The sequence below is a fragment of the Ptychodera flava genome, chromosome 13 (genome assembly GCF_041260155.1).
Source record: "Ptychodera flava strain L36383 chromosome 13, AS_Pfla_20210202, whole genome shotgun sequence".
Classification (NCBI taxonomy): domain Eukaryota; kingdom Metazoa; phylum Hemichordata; class Enteropneusta; family Ptychoderidae; genus Ptychodera; species Ptychodera flava.
The window spans coordinates 30,144,866-30,152,330 of NC_091940.1; the positions used below are offsets into that span (position 1 = coordinate 30,144,866).

The 7,465-nt window shown below is 38.4% G+C and overlaps 1 long non-coding RNA gene across 1 annotated transcript; it reads left to right on the forward strand.

Moving 5' to 3' along the window:
* Positions 1 to 3,564: 3,564 nt before the first annotated feature.
* On the forward strand, positions 3,565 to 6,035 carry LOC139148125 (uncharacterized). The gene is made up of 2 exons (XR_011555881.1): positions 3,565 to 3,741; positions 5,070 to 6,035. It is a non-coding gene; the product is annotated as an uncharacterized lncRNA (long non-coding RNA).
* Positions 6,036 to 7,465: the final 1,430 nt, after the last annotated feature.

Consider the following 7,465-nt stretch of genomic DNA (forward strand, 5'->3'; position numbering starts at 1 on the left):
ATTAGCAGTCATACTCCCATATAAAGACTGACAAAGGGTGTGAAAGAGACCGCATTTTTCACTTATTTTTATTTGTTTCTAAGTCTACTTTTTATCTTGAAAATGCGAAATAGAGCAGACACGGGGATCTACTTACTTTATATCTACACGGCGATCAGAGATGAAGGTGCAGAACGAGCAACTTATTTTTGTGTGTTCTCTCTCTCTCTCTCTCTCTCTCTCTCTCTCTCTCTCTCTCTCTCTCTCTCTCTCTCTTCCCACACAGGTGATAAGTATGATTGACAGAACGTACAGTAACGGTTTCACTGCGGATGATTTGCGAACTTTGCAAAGGGACGCCATCGGTCAAATCAGTGACGACACAAGATTGATGCTGCAACATGCTATTACTCTGGTCGCTAAGTCTAGATGGTCTAAGTGGAATAACACAATCATCGAGATGAAAGACAAGTCGATGACATCAGTGATTGTTATAAGATCCGGTAGTTGCTCCAACCACGTGATCATCCATTTCGACGGCTATGACAATGCGGTCGATTACTACGAGAAGAAAGGCTGGGGATTTTGGCTTTATGAGAAAGTGATTGTAGCCTGGGATAAGTTTGTACAGCCAGCTCTAGCCGGTTTTGTAGGCAGACTCGCAGGCCGCGCCGCACAGGCAGCGATTAAATATTAGAGCGGAGTATTGCAAGGTGTAGCACATTTCGACACCATCGCTAAACGGTACACCTTCTTGCTAACAGCATAATGATTAATCACTTGTCTTTCATAATTTCTTTGTCTTTTATTATGTCACCGCGCGCAGTTGTATATGACAGCCTTTAAATTCCAATATCTGCGACTTATCTTCATGTTGAACTAATGTTATGTCACATTGTTGTTCATATTACGAGGTCTGCCTTTTACACCTCAAAAGAAATGTACAGCTAATGTGAACAAGAGATAAAGTTAAGGAAGAATATCTCTTCAACTTAGCGAAGTTGTTTCAAACTTGTGTAGGTATAGGTCGGTACTTTTCCAGTTTCAAATGTAAACACAACCATTCTAATATGAATTGAAATAATATCGAATATTTTACCAAAGAAGGGCTGTGATGTGTGATTTGTTCCAATGTATGTATGTATGTATGTATGTATGTATGTATGTATGTATGTATGTATGTATGTATGTATGTATGTATGTATGTATGTATGTATGTATGTATGTATGTATGTATGTATGTATGTACGTACGTACGTACGTACGTACGTATGTATGTACGTATGTATGTATGTATGTACATGTATGTATGTATGTATGTATGTATGTACGTATGTATGTATGTATGTATGTATGTATGTATGTATGTATGTATGTATGTATGTATGTATGTATGTATGTATGTATGTATGTATGTATGTATGTATGTATGTATATGTTTTGATAATGCGATTTCGAGATAACCTTTCTATGAAGAAGTACTTCAAATAATTTGATATTGACTCCTGATGTTTCATAATCACTCAGCATTGCCAATTTTAATGCGGGCAGAGACATGTTGTTCCAAGTCAATGATGCGTACAAAATGTACATTAATTTTGATTTTATTACCATTCAGAACAACAATCACCCTTTCAAGTTATAGTTACTCAACTTTATTCAGTTATCACGCCAGTATATGTAACTGAGAGAGAGAGAGAGAGAGAGAGAGAGAGAGAGAGAGAGAGAGAGAGAGAGAGAGAGAGAGAGAGAGAGAGAGAGAGAGAGAGCATGCCAGCCATCCTGGTATGTTCTACAAACATTTTCGCCTTCATACAGTCAATAAATTGGCTGAGAACAGAACAGAGGGAAAACAAACAAAAATACCGCAATTATACGGTGTCGCTCAAATTTGATCAGAATTGGTATATACCAGTATGGTTACCAAAGATCAACAACAAATATTGTTTCTATCTGTTCAGTGCAGGAAAATTCTACGTTAATGTTATGACAATGATTTCTGCACAGTACAACCAGAAAAACAACAAGAAATATTTAAACCAGAAAAAAAGAATGACAAAAGTAAATAAGTTCTGAAACTTTAGGTACTGGATGTCAACTTTTGCAACATGCACAGCACTACAGCTAGCCCCTCTTAGCTTGCGCATAGACAGTCTTCCCCCCGTCTACTGTCTATGGCTTGAGCAGGTCTGTTAATATGTAACAGTTCATAAACAATGACAGGAAATGACTCAAGCCTCTTTTCAGTCACTGGCATGCCATCACTCCTGCACATTTGCAGGATTTCCATTTTTCTTACCTCATTTGCACATTTTTGACACTGACATGTTCATTTGAACAAATTCACATCTCAACCCCTGCATCTACCTGTACACCAAATACTGATATTGTAGCTTTGGCGGTATGGGAGCCTTTGTGTGTGACGGACATACATCCGCACATACATACCCTCATACATACATACATACAGACATACAGACATACAGACGCCACCGACTCATCATATAAGCTCTTTTCGGTATTTATACACAAAACCAAATATGAGCTAAAAACTTAAAGTTGACGTCGGAAAATTACTCAACGTAGGGCCTTATTAACATACGCAAGGTCGTTTTGAAATGATGGAAATTCTCAAGTTCAAATTGGTTTACATTGGGAGATTAATACACGGGATATATTACATTTTTAACTATATTTTCATATAAGTAAGTAAAATCCGCCAAACCTTTCGATTTGCTCAGAATCATAAGGTTGCACGCTGTTGTAGATTGATTCGTCGACTCAAATGTACACCTAAGTGGTGTGTTTTTTCATGTTTTGGTAACAAATGAAAACATCCAGACCGTTGCCTATCATTTTACATATCTTTTGACATGAGGAAGAGTGAAAAAAGTAGACATTACCAGGGTACATTAATACCAATAGTATAGAGTTTTTGATAAGATGCAATTCATCACAAAATTTCCCCGTGAACATGTTCAAACGTTATGCACGGGGCAAAGACACCAATAGAAGGAACTAAAGCAGGTAATAGGCAATAGGTGATAGGCAATAGGTGATAGGCAATGATGCTGTTACTAACAAGAGACATACATTTTTCAAATTCGCCGTGAAAAGATATATTTCTTTAATGTGAGCAAGCTAAACGAAACTCATACTGCCTTTTGCCCATGCCCAATGGACATGAACTCCCCATCGTCCCATGGCATCAGCCACACAACCAATAGTATTTTCCACTTGAATGTTTGTACGCTGTAAACGTCTGTGCTGTATTTTTAGCCATTGTGAATTACATTTGTCTTGTAATTTAGAGCGTTTGGCGCCTTTATGACGTAGAAAAAGGGTGTACACTGAAGTCATTGTATTCTTAATGTGCACTGGCCAATGGCATTTTTTTAGCCAACACATGAGTAAAATAAACGCAAGGATATGTTCGAGTAAAACAATGATAAGCTACTGCCATCCTGGGAAGTGCAAAAATACAACAATTTTGTACACTTTACTCCCTTGAAAATTTCTCTCAGTTTCAACATCAACACCTGAACAGTAAGCGTTAAATTTAATGCGCATGCGCATGATTGTTGGCGCATGCATTCAGACGCCCTGGACACGACACCACCATACCCGATTTCACCACATTGAGCCATCGCCAGCCGACCGAGACAGTGGGTCCAGCCAGGCTCCCTAAGAGCTAATCACGCAAGAGGAGTAGGTGCGCAGAAGATCGATTGAAGATCGTTTTTGAAGTTAAAAAGGTGACAGGTATGAATTTTGATATGGCATATGAGCCATAGATGTTGACTTATGAAGAAATTTCGTCTTTTTTGTGTGAAAACGACTCCTAGATCACCTTGATACGACAGGTCTCTCACGATGACCTCTCCTGTGTAATTTTCCACAGGGGCTGTCTACAAACGCTTTTGTACTTGGGGTGATCAGTGGTGAACGTCGTATTTGGTAAGGAAGGTATTTGGTAAGGAAGGTCAAAACAAAAGCCCGTTGAAATATGCAAAGGTATGACTCGCCCAAATGGGTGACTTTTTTCTCGAAAAAAATCCCAAACGATGGGTCTACCTTTTGCCTGGAAAAAAAACAACAAAAGAGGGGTTCGACATTTTCTGCGAATAACCTAAATAATGCGGATATCAGGAGCGAACCCTGTTATGGCGAAGAAGCTTTAAATCGAATTTAGGCCGAGACTTGTATAGTGTACACACTAATGTGTTGCAACACGGAAGTTTCACTAGCCCGGGGCAGTAACTGGCTCTGGTACGAAAGTGCTGAATCACCACCAAGAACTGAAAAAATGCAATAATGCACCGTGATCACTTTCGCGGGAATTTCCCTCGGCGTCAGATGTCTATTGCTCGGTGATGCTAACATTGGAACAAAAATAATCCCTATAGGCTAGATTGTGTTGGGACAGGGATGTCCACCAATAAAATTTTTTGTTTGTATTTATAACGTCCAATAGCAAATTTCATAGTAAATGCCTTGCTATATTTGTGTGACAAGATGATTTTTTCAAAATTGTTAATACGTCTATTACAACCCTTTTCAGAATTAGAGCGCGAAGCCACTGCAGTGAACTGCAATAAAACTGCTTACACTAATTAGTTTCAGCTGTAGCCGTGGCCACTTTGGTGTTGAACAAGGCTACTTGATAAGGACCAAAAAGTCTGCTTGTACAAAGGCAAAACTAGCTCTGTCTGAGGCTCGAGTTGTAAATGAGAGTTTACGACTGGCACCCTGTGTTCAAGATTAAGATACAATGTAACATTACCATGCACTGGTCCATGTACAAATCTTTTTTATTTCAACTTCCCCAGACAAACTGTCTGCATGGGACATACAATGTTGTCGACTTTGCCAGCTGGCTACAGCTGAAACTAATTAGTGTGAGCAGTTTTATTGCAGTTCACTGCAGTGGCTTCGCGCTCTAATTCTGAAAAGGGTTGTAAAATGTTTTCAATCATTCTGGTCTGTTAAAACCCCTTGTTTGGAATATGTGAAGGGTATCCCATTGTATCCCATTGTACTGATAATGCAAGCAATTTATTTTTGTGATTTATTTCTTTTCTTACTCTCAGCAAGTTTCAAATATGATCGTGAAAAGTTACAGATATGGATTTACAGCGGGGGACTTGCAAACATTGCTATGGGAATTGACCATGATGGGACTGGTCACTAATGACAGAAGATTGTTACTACAACATACAATAACACTAGTGGCGAGGTCAGGGTGGTATACGTGGAACAACACCATGATCGAGATTAAAGACAAGTGGATGAACACTGTGATTCTATTGAAATCTGGCAGTTGCTCAAACCACGTGATCGTCCATTTCGACGGCAACGATCGACCAGTCGATTACTACGAGAGAAAAGGCTGGAGATTCTGGCTTTACGAAAACGTAGTTACTGTTTGGAATTGGTTTACTTCGAATGTTCTCCCAAGTATTGCAGGCACGGCTGCACGGGCTGCGATTGGATATTGAGACGGAATATTCAAGATGCAAAAATAACCGAGTTTAATTCCATCGATCTTCACCAAAAATTGACACAGTGTATGAAAAAATCAAAGTGACTCGCAATTGATAATGTCAACGCTTTGGTCTTCGTTGATTTGTACCTGCTCAGTCACAGTCCCTCTATCCACTGTGGCTCAGTGTTGTGTAGAATGTCTTTCAGTCCACTCTTTTCGCATATTTTCCCATTGAACTAGCGTTATGTCGTTTTGTAGTTCTGTCATCTTGGTACGTCACTTTAAAGGTACCGGTAACACAAAGGTAAATTTGACTGCATGTACAAATGAGAGAAAGTGAAAGTTAGAAAAGGAAAAATAGATACTTCAGTTTGGCACTAAGAATTTCTCTCAGAGATTATCTCAGCTTTTTGTTGTTAGGTTTCCTTTAAACTATTTAGATACTGTTTTGTGAATTTCTGTTAGCCTGTAATTAACACGTGCACGTATTGTTCTGTGCTCGAGAAGCATTCCTTTCGTATTTATTCCAATATATGAGTTGAAGTATTACCAAATAAATGATTGCCATATATATGTTATAATTTTTTATTTGTTCCAAAAGAAGTATGTATGTATGTATGTATGTATGTATGTATGTATGTATGTATGTATGTATGCAATATTATATACATGAAGAAAATTCGTAAACGTGTAGACTATTTAAGTCCGCCGATGACAATATTTGAAATGAAATTTATTCAAGTTAATTTTACTTACTAATAAGGCTTACTCCTTAAAGTGCTGTGGCCCCTACACGCCACGGAACTCTATTACTTTTGAATATAAACTCTAAATTTCTTGCCTGCACCTTCTCACTTTAAATTCTGACTCTCAATTCAAAATCAAATGACGTATGCTCAGCAGACATTACAACTGCAACTGCATGTAATATCCTGTGACCTTCCCTCAATCTGATCGATCAACCATATTAGGAGTTGTCATTTGCATAAAAATCTACATAAATCAGTATTCAGAACGTACTTTAGCCAATCACGCCACTGGATCTACGCGTCAATCGACTAATTACCCACCCTTTGTTATGAAAATCATGACCTTTCTTTTCAAATATAGATTTCGGGGTCAAAATCTCTGTTTGGGGATTCTCAGCCACACGAAAATATTAGATGACGGTCCCAAATAATACTTCCTCGGCGAGAAGAAAACTTTTCAGCGATGCTTTTTGAAAGGATGATGTTATTCGCACCGCATCGGTGCGGATAAGGAATTTTTTATTCGCACCGCAGCGGTGTGGATAAGGAATTTCTTATTCGCACCGCAGCGGTGTGGATAAGGAATCCAATTTTTTTATTTGTACCGCAGTGTGAGTTTAGCCTTGATGTAATATGTAGGCCCTAACAAGCAAATTATATTCTAGTAAATGCAAAATTTATTATTTATTTATACTATATTTGTAAACTTGGTGTTCCCTTCTATACAAAAGGAACTGCATGCAGAACCTTGATGAATGAAATAGTTCCTGATCGTGTAAGAGCTTTCTGTGCCATAAAAATGATTGAGAAGCGAAGAGTCGGATCCAAATTTGCTGAACTGCCTTAACATGATGGGTTAAAAGGTGAAATTTGTCACCAACATCGATATCAATGACCATGTCATGATTAAGCCATTTATAATTGTTGTGTCGAACCACGTCAAATTTCTGTACTAGAAGGTAAATGTCCGATATGTAAACATTGTGCAACGTCGCGCCTTCATAGTGATTTGACATTGATTTGCATCGGTCATCTGTTAAGATTAAATTTTTGTGATTCCTCTTTTAACGTGGGTTTCGACACTTCAGCCATTTCTTCTCTAGATCGGTTGCTCTAATTTTTTGTATTCCCTTCTTTGGATTTGATGGTTGCCATCTTCCATCAAAGAGGAGGAGAAGCCAGAATCGTTTATGAAAGAGTCAACAATTGTATTGACTCCATGTGCTAGACTTGGTTCAAGTCGGTGAATTTT